The 17014-nt window shown below is 31.1% G+C and overlaps 1 protein-coding gene and 1 long non-coding RNA gene across 3 annotated transcripts in view; one reads left to right on the top strand and one right to left on the bottom strand.

Moving 5' to 3' along the window:
- LOC145969170 (nucleolar protein 6-like) overlaps window positions 1-17014 on the bottom strand; it is a 75782-nt gene that overhangs the window by 47733 nt on the left and 11035 nt on the right. The gene's annotated exons all lie outside the window — the stretch shown is intronic.
- On the top strand, window positions 5456-6905 carry LOC145968206 (uncharacterized). The gene is made up of 4 exons (XR_014437691.1): window positions 5456-5677; window positions 5990-6072; window positions 6151-6250; window positions 6588-6905. It is a non-coding gene; the product is annotated as an uncharacterized LOC145968206 (long non-coding RNA).

Genomic DNA, 17014 nt, shown 5'->3' with positions numbered 1-17014 from the left:
TAATTAAAACTTAAATACGAGAAAGATTGCGCATCGCACGTCGCGTAGCGGTAAACGAACGAACTAATACATCCTTGTGTGGTCGTGCGAAACTTTGATATCCAAGATTGGACATCTTGTGGACGTCCAAATATTGGCCATTAACGGATGTCTGGAATCGGATGTACGATAAACGTTCATTTCATGTCCATGGACGTGCAGATGTAAAATGGACATAAAATGAACGTCCATAGAATGTTCTGTGCTATCTGGGATTATATAAAGTTTGCAAAGAGTAACAAATAAGATTAAAAATATACTGTTCAATTTAATTTCTGATCTCAATGCAAGAGTTTCAGATATTAAATTGATTTTATAAGTCGGACAAGTAAATGTCCGGCAAATAAACGAAAATAATCCGTTCATTACTTATTTAAAATGTAAAGTGCAATATGCGAGTATAAATTATAAATAAAATTTTTATATGAAATTTTTATGTAAAATTTTATATGAAATAGATAAATTATATTATTATTTAGGGATTAAAGCATATCCACCAATTTCATAAACAGATATACCACGGACGTCCACTGAATGTCCGAAGAACGTAAAACGGATCATCTGTGGATATCCTCAATATCCTTAATGATCATCTTATGGATGTCCTTCGGATATTTGTGTGCTGTCTGGGTAGTAGCGGCGTGCCCTGCTGTCCCTCCCCTTGCCGCGCGCCGATAAAATGCCAAACACACTGGATCATGCGATAGCTCGAACGGCCGAGCGCTTCTCTCTCTCTCTCTCTCTCTCTCTCTCTCTCTCTCTCTCTCTCTCTCTCTCTCTCTCTCTCTCTCTCTCTCTCTCTCTCTCTCTCACAAACACACAAACACACACGTAGATACACATTCGTTCGATTTTATTTAATATTATTATATAATTTATTTATTTTATAATTTCTATTATTGCGAAAATCGTAAAATGCTATGGGACTTGTTTCTTCAATTTACTGCGCTCCTCACAAGCGCTTATATATGTATAGTACTCTGCGACATTCTGTATATACAATAAAAAAGATATTTGCATATAACTATCTACAAATTACAATTTATGCACGACATTTGTTAAATCGATATAATCAAAAGCTAACAATATAAAATGTTTTATGCAAATTGATGTAATGCCGTAAAATTTATAAATAATATAAATATCTTCATAATACACTCTTTGTTTCAAAAACATCGAAATGATAGATTTATATCGATAATATAACAGGTTTCATCGTCCATTTCCAGACGCAACCATAATATATATTTTTTTCGTCTCTCCGATATATGCAAATGAGATATTTGTACTGAGGCGTCTTTTTCTAACGATATTCATTGGAATATCGTGATCAGATATGATAAATGTAAGATATATGAATAATTTATCACTTTGGAAAAGACAATTTACTTTCTGCTATAATTTAAAAAAAATGTTACTTTGTACATTTCACATTATTGAAATATTTTTCCTTACAAGGATTTCCTTCTAAGGCTATAGTTTATAGTTTATAGTAGTATAGTGAAAGCCGCAGCATAAATTTCACAGCATATGCTATCAAGTCGAAGCTTTTCAAATATTATATTATTTGTAGGCAACGGCAATGAAAGTAATTTTTTTTTAGGCACCAATAGACACCACATAGCCGGGTAGGCTATCGTACATTCGAAGCTTGGTGTCATAAAAAAAAATCGCCAGCGATCAGTATAATTTCCTCCAATAATTTGTTAATTTTTGTCGCTATATGACATGCTACAATTATATAAGAATTATCGCAATATATAGCACACTTTCAAAATAAGAATCCTCTTATAACGTGTAAAAATCGGTTCAATGATTCATTTTATCTGGATTTTTATTCTTATCAAATATGCCTTTTAGTTGAGGCAGTGTCTTTATGATCTCTGAATTAAATTTCGTTTAAATTTCGCTTTCAGAATGCACATGCAAATCGTATCTGATGTAAAACATTTTTGAAAGTAACCAGCACACAAATTAAGATCGCTTCTCAAATTTTTTTTTGAATAATCAACATACAAATTAGATCGACTCTAGATTTTTTTTGAATAACCAGCACACGAATTAAATCGCCTCTGGAATACTTTTCGAATAGCCAGCATCAAAATTAAATCACCTCTGGGTTTTTCTTAAACCAGCATACGAATTAGATCGCCTCTGGAGTTTTTTTTAATAATCAGCTCACGAATAGATCGCCTCTGAAATAAATATTTTAATAACCAGAGCGCACACGCAAACCGCATCTGGTATGAAATATTTCTAAAAACCACCAGTCCACGAATAAATCGTCTCTGGGATAAATATTTTTTAAAAAGTATTTTTTAATTAATAACTAGAGCGCACATGCAAACCGCATCTAGTAAAATATATAATCTGTACGTGTATATATATATGTGTGTGTGCGTGTGTGTGTGTGTGGGTGGGTGTGAGTGTGGGTGTGTGTATGTATGGACGTATGTATGTATAAAAGTGATGCGAGAGTTACATGAGGAAGCGAGGTAATAAGAACGAGCGAAATAACAACAAGAGCGAACGAGATAGAAATAGCACAAGCAACGAGGACTCGAGCTCGAGAATCGGATCTTTCTTTCACACTATTATTTTCCTCTCGCTCGCATCTATTACTGTCTCGCTCGCTCCTATTATTGTCTCGCTCGCATCTATTACTGTCTCACTCGCTCTCGATTCTTGGATCCACTTATCTTTTCGAGCTGTCTATCACGATTGTCAAGTGTGACGGAGAAAGCAAGACCATGAGTAGAGAGCGAGCGAGATGACCTATCATCAAAGAGTTCCGAAGTCTCTTACAATCGGTTTCTTCGCTTCTTCTATCCATTCCGAATTCATGAAAATGTAAACAACTTATAAAATAAAAATTGAAAAGCTGAAAAATTGAAAGGCTTTTTTACTGTCTGATCCAGTTTTCCATAAGAAAAATATCGAATTAATTGTTGAAACGTTGTTGAAGAATAACTATCCACTAACAACTATTTTCAAGGTAATTAATCAGCGTGTCAGACAGCTAATTATGAAAAATAAAAACAACATCTCAAATCTAGTTAAAAATACCCAGGATAGTGAGGAGGGGTCTTCATATTTTGTACTCCCTTTTTATATGAATATCAGCGATAGGTTTAATAAAATCACTAGGGATACTAATGTAAAAGTATCGTATTTTAGCAAGAACAAGCTTAATATGTTCATAAAACCACATAAAGATCCCATACCTAAATTAGACAATAGGAATGTTGTTTATGGAATCAAATGTTCAGAATGTGAGGCAATGTACATTGGACAAACGAAACGTAATTTAAAAACGAGAATCGCTGAACATCGTAGATGTCTTAATAATAATACAAGGGGACAGTATGTTATAGCGGACCATTGCGTCGATTATAATCATGCTTTTGATTGGGATAGTGTTAAGATTCTTGATAAAGAAAAGTTTTATTATAAACGTCTTGTTTCAGAGATGTTACATATTAAAAAGCGTGATTTTACAATTAACTTGCAGACGGATACTGAGAGTTTAAACGAAATATACGTTACAGCTATAGACAAACTATCGGAAAAACACAATAATAAATAGCATACTCGTCGGGGTATATAAGACATTATCTCGACCTATACGAGATTAATGTTTGTCATCCTCGATACTTTAGATCTTTGTTGTAAAAATGTTTTACTGTATTTGCGATTTCGGTACGTTATAAAGTTAAATTTTCATTTTCATTATTTTTCCTACATCTTGTGCTCGGTTTGTTGAATTCGTGTTGTATTTAACATTCACTGTCAAGGATCTGGACATCAACCAGGATATCTTTCAACTTTCCTTGTCGAACAACGAGGGATAAATTGGAGAGATATTTGAGGATGAATCAATGGACTAGGACCGAAATTGGCTTAAAATTCAGGCTTGGATGTTACATACATGCATCAGTTTTCAGTAATATTTTATATTGCCAGATAACGGTTCTTTTGTCCTTCTTTTTACTGTACTTCTTGACCGTTCTTATAACATTGTATGGACCGAACTATAATAGATGTAACTTTTAGAATTTTTTAATTTTCTCTATTGTGTTGAAGATGGTTCAAAGGAAGAACCGAAACGTTCACAAATATTATTGAATTATATTAAATTGTATTAACACACCTAATAACTCGTGTCTGCTCGTAAATGCCTTTTACTCCTGTCTTAATTTATTGGAAAAATTGAAACTTTTATTTTTAATTTCATCAGTTTGAAAATAATTTTAATAAATTAATGAGATTTTTGCGATTAAAATGATATCAAACACGGCGTAAGTCGGGTAATTTTTAATTAGTCTGATAATATAAGTTTTATAATTATATATTTAACTAAATTTATGCGATTTATATCGTGTTTGATATTATTTTAATCGCAACACACACATTCTCATTATCTATTAAAATTACTTTCAAATGAATAAAAAATGCATTTTATTTTCTGACATATATTCGTGAATATTATAAATAAAGTCTCATGTAAGAGACTTCGCAATGTTCGACATCGGGAACTTTTTCGTTTTTTATTTATAATAATTTACGACTTTAAATTTCCATAAAATAAAAAGTAAAACTTTTTTATTTGATCTTTTTTGATAAAAAGGGATTAATGAAATTTTTGCGTTTAAAATGACATCGAACACAATATAATTCGGATAACTTTTACTTATTGTTATATAAGTAAAAGAATGTATCTAATTGAAAATTATTCTAATAAAATGTTGGGTTGTTTAATGTGATTTTAATCGTAAAAACCATATTAATTATAAAATTATGTTCAGTAAGATAAATTAAGTAATGTAAAAATTGTAGTTTCTAATACATTTTCAATGTTATCAATTGTGATGTTCACATGACATCTTCTGGTACATTTAAATATGTGAAAGAAATAAATTATTTTAATATGTATAATAAATTAAGATAATTTGTTTCACTGCACAATATATAGATCATTTAATATTAATTATATCGACCATATTTAGACCAGGAGACGTCATGTGAACACCACAATTGATAACATTGAAAATGTATTAGAAACTAACCCATACAGCACAAAAGCTTCCAGTTAGATTGCAGGAACGTTGCAACATTTCAAGTTGCAATGTAATCTTGCAGAGATGTTTCAGAGACATGCAATTGTAATGTTTCATCGAAATGTCCCAGCAATATTGCAGGAACATAATCTTTCTGTGAGTCTGCGTGAACTGTGTTGCGCGGAAGTAATTTTATAATATCCGAGTCGCGCGCGTCACGGCTGCCTCGCCGTTGATTGGCCTGCAAGTATAGTGTGTTACGCATTAGACCGTTGCGCATGACACGTTGCCATTGATTGGCTTAAACGGCATCACGTGACTCGCATGTCGGGACCCTTCTCTCGCTGAGCACGGGACAACGATCCGAGAGACAATGGTCGACCACCGACTGCGCAACACGTGTCTAAGAGCGAATTAATAATATTGAATTATAGTAGAGAAAAAATATATTTCTTGTGAGTTTTGTAACTGTTGATCGGTTCAGTTAATCAAGTTTAATCAATATTAATCAACATTTAAAAGCAATTTATATATTTTAAGAATTTCAATAGTGTGGAACGAATAAAAAAGCTATAAAAAAAGTAAGTAACAATATCACTTATTATCCTTTTATCTTTATTTTATAAAATTTTTTCATTGTTTGAAGATCCAATTACGTTTTAGGTTAAATTATAGCTGTAACGTCTAATAAGCTAACTTAATCAAAAGCTATTGTGTAGAATACATAGGTTATACATAGAATGCATGTATGTACATGCATTCTATGATAATCACACAACACGAGCTTTTGATTAAGTTAGCTTATTTCTCATTATTATTTTACGTTAAAAGTTTTTATTTTAATCGAATTGTTTTATCTAAAATGTCATTGAAAATCCAATTATATGTTCTAGGTTAGCAGAGTATTGAAAACAATTAACGGAGTGTGTAATTTAGTAATTATATAACTAGCTGAGACTAGCAAATGTAATCACACGTAAGTTCACTTTATAATATAATTGTATAATTGATATTTTAATATATTTTGAATCATATACTTTTTTTTGTATTATAGAAGCTGTTCGTACAGTTTATAAGCAAACTACTGACGCTGAAATCAGTAATTCAATATCCAAATGGCTTACTCAAGGTACTCTAAGAGTTCAAAGAGAAAGGTATGTTTATTATTTATAACCGAAAATCATAAATTATTTCTTATAGCCAATCTGATTGGCAAGCACTAGTGTGCACATAAAGGTTATACTTAAATTAAAAAATAAATAATTAAAACATTAAGATAACTATAATAGTAAATTACTCTTATCATTATTCCTATTAAACAACAATAAATATTTTTAGTATTAGTTATTTTATTTTTTAAATTATTTATGCTATTGTAAATTTGTGTACGATAACCTTTATGTGTATCAGTGCATATTAGTGTTTTAAACCGAATTTATTACTTTTTATTTAAATTAAGTATAATTAATATGATTATTTATTCATTTCTAGGCATACGTGTGCAACCTCAAATGACAATGACTAAAGAAAATATAATAATATTAAAGAAAAATATTAAAATATTGAAATATTATGTTAAAAAATCTTAAAATATTTTAAAATATGTTATTTCGAATATATAAATATAGTATATGATGTTAAAATATGATGTTAAAAAATATTAAAATATTTAAAATGTTATTTTAAATATATATATATATATATATATATATATATATATATAGCTCATATAAATATCATATATATGTTTATTATTAAATATAAAATAAATGTATGTTAGAAACAATAAAACTTATATTTCTTATTAAATTGCTTTTATTTTTTTAATATAATAATATATAATTATAGTGAAAGATAGTAATTTCACACATTACCATCGACATGTCATACAGGGTGTTCGATTCCTGAGTGACCAAACGAAAAGTAGTGGTAGATTGGATCAAATTGAGAAGAAAAGTCCTCTACTATTTTGCAAAATTCGCAATAATTATTAAGAAATAAGCAAAAATGTTTCGGCGCATGAGAAGCGGTAGATCGCTCGCAGGGTCCGATTAATGAGTGATCAAACGAAAAGTGGTGGTAGATTGGGTCAAACTGGAAAGACAAGTTCTCTACCATTTTGCAAAATTCGCAATAATGATTAAGATATAGGCAAAAATGTCTCAGCGCATGAGAAGCGATCTGTCTACCGCTTCTTATACTCTGAGACATTTTTGCCTATAACTTAATAATTATTGCGAATTTTGCAATATGGTAGAGGAATTTTCTTTTCAGTTTGACCCAATCTATCACCACTTTTCGTTTGGTCACTCAGGAATCGGACACCCTGTATATTAGATACTTCAAATTTCAACGTATAAATAATATTATGAATATATATAGATGATATGTCATCTATATGTATTCACAATATTATTTATACATAGAAATTTGAAGTATCTAGTATATGACATGTCGGTGGTAATGTGTGAAATTACTATCTTTCACTGCAATGTTGATATTTTATTGCAATGTTCCTGAGGCTACACATTTCAATGTTGCTGCAATGTTTTATTGCAATGTTTCTGAGAGCACACATTTCAATGTTGCTGCAATGTTTCATTGCAATGTTTCCTTGGGCGGACATTTCAACGTTGCTGCAACCTTGCAGTAATGTTGCAGAAACATTTCGCAACTTCCATGCAATGTTACAATGTTTCCGTGTTAGGTCTATGCAACGTTTCTGCAATCTTTCGGTGCTGTATGGGAAAATTTTTACATTACTTAATTTACCTTACTGAATATAATTTTAGAATTAATATGATTTTTACGACTAAAATCACATTAAACAACCCAACATTTTATTCGAATAATTTTCAATTAGATACATTCTTTTACTTATATAACAATAAGTAAAAGTTATCCGAATTATATTGTGTTCGATGTCATTTTAAACGCAAAAATTTCGTTAATCCCTTTTTATCAAAAAAGATCAAATAAAATATAAAAGTTTTAGTTTTTATTTTATGGCAATTTAAAGTCGTAAATTATTATATTATAAATTATTATGAATTATTATAAATAACGAAAAAGTTTCCGATGTCGAACATTGCGAAGTCTCTTACATGAGACTTTATTTATAATATTCACGAATATATGTCAGAAAATAAAATGCATTTTTTATTCATTTGAAAATAATTTTAATAGAATAATGAGAATGTTACAATTAAAATAATATCAAACACGATATAAGTGGCATAAAGGGCCTAGGGGGATAAGCATGTAAAAGTTGCCCCCGCCCGTATCAAGTCGAGATTGGCATCATAGATTGGCATCTATGTGTCTAAAAAAATCCTGTAAATATCAACCTTAAAATTGCATTTTTGTAGGAGTTATGGAGAGGGAAAGCAAAATCAAAAAAGTGATTTTTCTCGAAAACGACTGAACCGATTTTGATGAAAAAAATATATGTTATGAACATCAACAAGACTATTTTAAGAATAAATTAAAAAAAAAATTCTGACCAAAAATACGAGTAAAAAAAATTTTTGAATTTTTCAAAATTTTTTTTGAGGTTATGTTTTAGAGATACACCTCCAATTTTTTTTTTTTTTTAAATCTTAAAATGTCTGCTTTAACATCTATTTTTTCCAAATTTTTCGTAGAGGTACTTCATGGCGAAAAATGATGAAAATCATGCATGCGGCGCGGTACCACGCTTTCACAGCACACTCTCGCTCCAGGCGCGTATATCGAATGTTCTAGTCTGGTTAGTATGCTGGATTCTTGAATTATTTTACGACAAAGTTAGTAGAAATGACAGAAAGAGATTTGAAAATCTTATTCACCGGTTCATACCAACTCGGTCAAGCCATATCATATTTGGCAGAAATGGTTGACAAAGATGGTAAACTAAAAATTGAGTATGTTAAAGATCAGTCAAATGTACTCAAATTGAAAGTTCCATCTCGTCATATTTGTCGAACAGCATATCGATGCTTCTTAAGATATAAACCTAACAGTGTTGGTGTTTCTGGTTTGACACATTACACATGTGAATGTGCCAATGGCAAACGGTCTGTTGGTTGTTGCTCCCATATTGCTGCAGTGGTGTATTATTTATCTCATGCTAGGTATTTATCAAAAATTTTCAAACCGGCCGAAATACTCAGCGAAGTATTCAAGAAATACAATTACATTCCAGTAATTGAGAGTGATAGTGATGAAGATTAAAAAAATAATAATCTCAACTCCTATAAAAAGTACCCGGTTTTCTGAGAGGCGAGGGGACTCACACTAACAAAGCACTCCGATAAAGAGTTTAAAACCGTACTGCATCCTTTTCATAGTGAATTCTGGACACTTATTTTTATAGACTAACTGCAGATCTGACGCACTGACGATCCTTATTTAAATACTTTATATACATAAAATGTTAACATTCTTTTTAACCGTTTTTCACGAAATAGATTTTCAATTATTTCATCTGATCTGATGAATCACGTAGGTATTGTTACAGAAATCATAATTTCACTAAAACTTAACTTTTTCGAAAGGCGCTTAAAATAAACGTACAAGTAAAAATAAAATCTAAATTTTTACTAACTTTGTCGTAAAATAATTCAAGAATCCAGCATACTAACCAGACTAGAACATTCGATATACGCGCCTGGAGCGAGAGTGTGCTGTGAAAGCGTGGTACCGCGCCGCATGCATGATTTTCATCATTTTTCGCCATGAAGTACCTCTACGAAAAATTTGGAAAAAATAGATGTTAAAGCAGACATTTTAAGATTTAAAAAAAAAAAAAAATTGGAGGTGTATCTCAAAAACATAACCTCAAAAAAAATTTTGAAAAATTCAAAAATTTTTTTTACTCGTATTTTTGGTCAGAATTTTTTTTTTAATTTATTCTTAAAATAGTCTTGTTGATGTTCATAACATATATTTTTTTCATCAAAATCGGTTCAGTCGTTTTCGAGAAAAATCACTTTTTTGATTTTGCTTTCCCTCTCCATAACTCCTACAAAAATGCAATTTTAAGGTTGATATTTACAGGATTTTTTTAGACACATAGATGCCAATCTATGATGCCAATCTCGACTTGATACGGGCGGGGGCAACTTTTACATGCTTATCCCCCTAGGCCCTTTAGTTAAATATATAATTATAAAATTTGTATTATCAGACTAATTAAAAATTACCCGATTTACGCCGTGTTTGATATCATTTTAATCGCAAAAATCTTATTAATTCATTAAAATTATTTTCAAACCGATGAAATTAAAAATAAAAGTTTCAATTTTTATTTTATAAGATGTTTACATTTTCATGAATTCGGAATGGATAAAGGAAGCCTAGAAACCGATTGTAAGAGACTTCGGAACTCTTTGATGATAGGTCATCTCGCTCGCTCTTTACTCATGGTCTTGATTTCTCCGTCACACTTGACAATCGTGATAAACAGCTCGAAAAGATAAGCAGACCCGAGAATCGAGAGCGAGTGAGACAGTAATAGATGCGAGCGAGACAATAATAGAAGCGAGCGAAACAGTAATAGATGCGAGCGAGACAATAATAGGAGCGAGCGAGACAGTACTAGATGCGAGCGAGAGGAAAATAATAGTGTGAAAGAAAGATCCGATTCTCGAGTTCGAGTCCTCGTCAAGGCTACCAGATTGCATACGCTGCGTCCAGCGGCGGCACGATTTGTATCCCCACCATTTTCGGACACAAAGGCATAAGCGCTCGTTGAGCTATATATATATATATATATATATATATATATATATATATATATATATATATATATTGTGTATATGTATAACTTACACAGAATATTTTCTACGGAACACGTTGTAACACTGTTTTTCCGCAGCTTGTTACGCGTACGATTGTTACGCCACTGCGTGACAGCGAGTATCTATGACGCGAAATTCAAGAAAGAAAACGCAAGAGTGTAATGCTTTAGTGTGCGCGTACATGTATACTGACGTATACTATTACACGCAAAATGAAAGAGAAGGACGGTACGAGATTGACTCTCCTTGTCACACAAACCGATTACAGCGCCGTCTGTCGCGATAGCGAGCAACTAATTTACAGGACTGCTTTACTCACGTGCCTCGATTTCGCACACACACACATATGCACGAAAGTCTAATAGACCGAAATCTTTTTCCGACTTAACGCTAGAAGCCGATAAAAAAACTGTAATTTTGCAATTGTCTTGATTTTTTTATATAAAACCGGGAACTTCCGGGGTTATTTTTATATGTACTTTAATCGTGGAGAAACATTTATTATTCTGTGCAACTAATAAAAAGTTTTCGGTCTATTTATTTTATCGATAAAAAAGGAAGGTCCGGCATTCTCTTAATTATAGTGTTTTGGAAAGCTCTCGAGATAAGCTACAAGAATATGTAATAAAAAATAGGCGGTTCCATTTAAAAAGTTGGAGGTGATCTTCACGTGACCTTCAAATAACTCTTCAAGGTCAAACCAATGGTACCCTCTTATGGCCCCCTCGAAACCATACAACTTTTGTCTGAAACATTCTTGTCTTAAACTTATGGATTTTGAGATATTTCAGTGCGATTAAAATGGCCTATCCTGTAGATTAAAATGGCCTATCCTGTATACAGGGTTTACCAAAAGTGTGAAAACCCCTTAATATTTCGAAAAATACGCATTTTTAAAAAAAATGTTTCATACAAAAGTTATAGGGTTTTATGTGGCGCATTACACAGCAACATTATTATGACCTCGAATAGCGTTGTCAAGGTTATGTGAAGGTCACCTCCAACTTTTTAAGTGGGACACCCTATATGCTTTTGCATATTCTTGTAGCTTATCTCGAGAACTTTCCAAAACACTATAATTAAGTTAGTTTTCATTAAGTACTTTCCGAGTTATGAGGCTTGAAATAATTTCTTAATTTTACATAAACTGTAAAATATCTAGTAAAATATTCATTTTTCGATTACCTTACCTTAATACTTTTATGTACAAAATAATGAGAGGAATCAATTGGTGTAAAGAAAACAGTTATTTTTAAGAAAAAATATGTAATTGTTAATTGCAAATTACATATTTTTTCTTCGAAACAACTATGTGTTTTCTTTACACCAATTGATTCCTCTCATTATTTTGTACATAAAGGTATTAAGGTAAGATAATCGAAAAATGAATATTTTACAAGATATTTTGCAGTTTATGTGAAATTAAGAAATGATTTCAAGCCTCATAACTTGGAAAGTACTTAATGAAAACTAACTTAATTATAGTGTTTTGGAAAGCTCTCGAGATGAGCTGCAAGAATATGCAATAAAAAGTAGGCAGTTCCATTTAAAAAGTTGGAGGTGACCTTCACGTGACATTCAGGTGACTCTTCAAGGTCAAACTAATGGCACCATCTTATGTCCCCCTCGAAATCATACAACTTTTGTCTGGAACATTTTTTCGAATTTTCATTATTTTCCGAAATATTTGCCTGGGGAAATTAAAATGAAACACCTTGTGTATGTGTGTGTATATATATATGTGTGTGTGTGTGTGTGTGTGTGTGTGTGTATAATTATTACAAAACTATATTAATTTCTGTTTACAAATACATGAACAAGATCACTAAGAATCAGTATTTCATTGATCTTCAGAAGAAACGCTTATTTTTTGTTACTTTATCTTATATTTCACTACTTATAGTCAGTGGAAGTAAAATTTCACTGTAAAATCAGTAATCGCTAGTTTGTTCATTTACCGCTATGGTGCGCTCTTTTTCTCGTATTTGAGTTTTAGTCATGAGAATTATATAAAGCTTGTAAAGCGCGACAGATAAAATTAAAAGTATTATTTCGATCTAATTTTTGATACAATCTCAATAGAGGAACTTCAGATATTAAATCGATTTTATAAGTTGGACAAGTAAATGACCGGCCAATAAACGAAAATGATCTGTTCATTATCTATTTAAGTAAAATAAATCATCACCTATTTAAGATGCATGTTCAATATGAACGAAATATAAATAAAATTTTTAATTTTATACGCAGTAGATAAATTATATTCTAATATTATTGATTAAAATAATCAATATTACTAATACTTTCAGTGAAATATTATCAATTTACAGTTAGCTATAATAATTTATAACTGCTGTATAGTGACTTTATTTACTGTTTTCACTAATAATATACTGATTCACTTAGATAATACTCTGATTCTTTTAGAGAGTGTGTATGAATGCATTATTTTATTAATTTCATGAGAAAGCAAACGTTTAACCAATAAAAGAGGAAACCGTATTTTAAGCATATTTTAAACATTTTTTAAATCAGAAATCGTTTTTTATCAGAAAAGAAACGTATCTGTTAACATTTTTCTAGTGAACATTTTAACCAATCAGAAACGTTTTCAAGAATCGGTTATGAAACGTTTCAAAGAAACATTTGTGAGACGTTTTTAAAATGAATATGTGCTACCTGGGGCTCTAGTTAATGTCTATATGATATCCATATGATGTTCAGAAACGAATTTTTATAACCTCTAGTTAATGTTTATATGACGTCCAAGTGGCATCTATGAATACGTTTAGTGGATGTCGAATGGAAGTAAGAAATGCGGAACTGTGGATCTCTAATAGATGTCTATAGGAGATTGCATGGACGTCTAATGAGAGAGAGGTTTCGAATCTCCATGACGGACGTCTACTGGACATCCATTAGAGATTTTTGTTCCGTGTGCGGAACTATCGAATCAAATGCAGATTGTTGCCATCAGATCACGCATGCAAACCCTGTCCCACTTCTGCCGTCAATCTGCAATCAAATTACGCGCACGCAGATCTTGCTTGGTTTCTGCCACCAATCTGCGTCAGATTCTGTGAGCAGGCTCTGCTCGATTTTTGACATCAATTTGTCAATTTAATCGGTAATAACAGCTTCAGTAAATTTGTAGCCTTTTTGCTAACATTAGTTGATAGCAGACACTTAGCATGATTTGCTTTCTACAGACTTTGCTATCTGGGTATATCTCGAAAAATATCCCAGATAGACATATGTCAGCATATTGCCTGCCATAATGACAAAATTTTAAAATTGAAAATGCTTGCATGAACATTGAAAGATGCGTCCTCATATGACATGAGTGTTATCAGCAAGTGAAAGAGATCTTCTGATGCTGTAAAAATTCCGACAATATGCTGCTTATTTTGCTAGAAATAGAACGCAATTAATCCGACATTATTGGAGCAATAAGAAATGAATATATTCACTAAAATCATAATAAATGAATAGTAAGCCCTAGTAGCACACTTTATTGGAGCAATATTGACTAACAATATATATCCAATATTTCCAATATTGGTCCAATATTGCAAAGTAGCGATTTCATTTTGAGCCAATATTGAATTGTAATATTGGACGAATATATTTATTTTCATCTTTAACCAAGATTGGCTAATTATACATACTCAAATATTTTTACATTGGATATAGATCAGTTTCTAATATATGACGAAATTCGTCATCAAAAAAAAATTAACCGTCTGTGGTAAATTTATGGAGCTCTGGAGCTCCGCGCAAAAGCTAGAGGAGGTGCAGCTATAATAGTCCGCACTCTTTGACTGATAAGTCGTGACTCGTGGGACCTGTGCCGCGGCCTTATATACTGCTTTAGATGGAGTCCCACTCTCGGGTTAGGTGTTTTCCTTTTCGCCACCTAGTGGCGACGCGCGAAGCTCACACATAATGTGTGAACGTGCAATAATTAACATTCGTCAAATAGCTTGCTTCAATTATTGCTCCTACAAATAATACAATTACAACATAATTTTATATCAGAAACATTTCTTATAATGATTGCAGTTGTGCATTTATAGCAAAGTGCAACATATTGCTATATCGTGAAATACACAAAATATATGATAACAATATGACATCATAATACCTACATTTAAAGTTATTTGTAATTTTATGCTGTTCTAATTGCATCACAAAGTATACATAAAATGTTTGCATGGTATGTTCAGCATATCTGTCTATCTGGGATAAGTTTTATAGAAAATTGTTTCAGATAAAAATTAGGATTTAAAGTGTGGGGTTTGAAAAGATTTATTTATTGATCGTATCAGTTTGATCTTGGATGGCGTCGTCAAGGTCATCTTGAATTTTTTTAAATGGAACCCCTATTATTTTATTGCGTATTCTTATAGCCTTTCTCCAGAGCTTTCCAAAGCACTATAATAAAGTATTTTTTACATTTTTTATTAATGTTTTACAGTTAAAAACATGGATACTTTTAAAAACGTATATAAAATAAACTGTGTGTTACTTGGAATATAATAGCAGTCTTTAATATGTGCTATTGCGCATAATGTGGATGATCGATGAAATTTATTATAAATTTTTAGTCAATCTGTGATGTCTTTTGATGCTAAAAATGAGTATAAGCATGAATATGCGTTTTAATTTAAATACAAAATTTTTATACAATTCTGGTATTTTTTCAGTTATCCAAACATGAAAAATCTTGTATTGAAGTACAAGAAAGAAAGTTTTATGTAGAAATTACATAGATACAATTTTTATAATTCATTTTTAAATTAATTAAGATGTTGTGTCCAGGCTCGAAAAAGAATGGGTCGAAGGAAGGACGTAGCACAGATGTTTTTTCCCGAAGTCGCAGTAGGAGGTAAGCGACTCGGGTCGAACGAACTTCGAGGCTCGAAAACAGGTAAACGACTCTCATTGAGTCGCTATTACTCCGTTTCGAGCGTTCGCTCGGTGATCCCCTTTTCGATAAGGGAATCTCTTTTACACGGGGCCAATGCGCGATCTTTAATGACTAGGAATGAGTGTAGGGTAATTAATTAATAGAGAAATTTAGTTACAAAATTTTTATATTTATTTATATAAAAATAATTGATTAAATTTAGACATAAAAAAAGAATGATATAAAAACTTTTTTATAATTAAATGCGCTATATCTTGTGTGATGACAGTGTGTGAGTGTGGATGTATGTGTGCAGTGTTGCCAACAATTCAAGGCAGTAATACTCCAGATTTCTTCTTTTAATACACCAGAAAGCACTAGATTTGTATAAATTTTTATACATATATGAATTGTGACTTTAGGTCTGTTCTTTATAGCTGAACTGGCTGCACTAGTTCAGCTATAAAGAACAGACTTTTAGTACTTGAAAAATTATTCTTCTTATATTTATGGTATATTTATATTTATAAAATGTTTTAAATTTAAGATTTAATCTTTACACAGTTAAAAATTCTTTCTTTATCAATCCTATTAATACAAATTAATTTTTAATTTTTAAATTTAAAATTTTTGAAAAAGGATTTTTTTAATCGCATGCAAAAACATATGCAAACTACATTTTGTACTGTCTGTGTGTGTGTGGTAATGGTATCAACATTATTTTATTTTATTCTCAATGAAATATCAAGCAAGGACATAATGTGAATGATGAAATGTAATAGTAGATTTATTTTATTTAACTTTTATTTAACTAAACACTAATAGAAGTCAAGGATATGAGAAAATGGAACGGCACCAACATAATTGAGATCTATTATATTATTAATATTATCAATATTAATTAAAAATATTTAGTCTCTATTCTCTCTCGTTTATAAAAAATATTTATAAACATAAATCTAAATCATAATCCTCATCTGGTTCCTTTTTATAAGTTTCATTTGTTTTAATGTTTTTTATGATATCATTTGGAATATCATAATTATGACAACATTTGTTATTGTTTTAAGCTATATCGAATTCTAAGAATAGAATTCGTGGTTGTGACACTCAATTTATTTCGAATTTTAGCTTTTATTAAATTTAATTGACTAAACAGCCTTTCAACTTCTGCATTAGATATAGGCAATGTTAATAGCATAATAGCAAATGACGCTAATGACTTAAAA

This window comes from Camponotus vicinus, unplaced genomic scaffold, assembly GCF_025532165.1.
Source record: "Camponotus vicinus isolate PSW18456_S1 unplaced genomic scaffold, iyCamVici1.0 SCAF_3, whole genome shotgun sequence".
In the NCBI taxonomy this organism is placed as follows: Eukaryota; Metazoa; Arthropoda; class Insecta; order Hymenoptera; family Formicidae; genus Camponotus; species Camponotus vicinus.
This window is presented reverse-complemented; position numbering and strand designations above follow the sequence as displayed.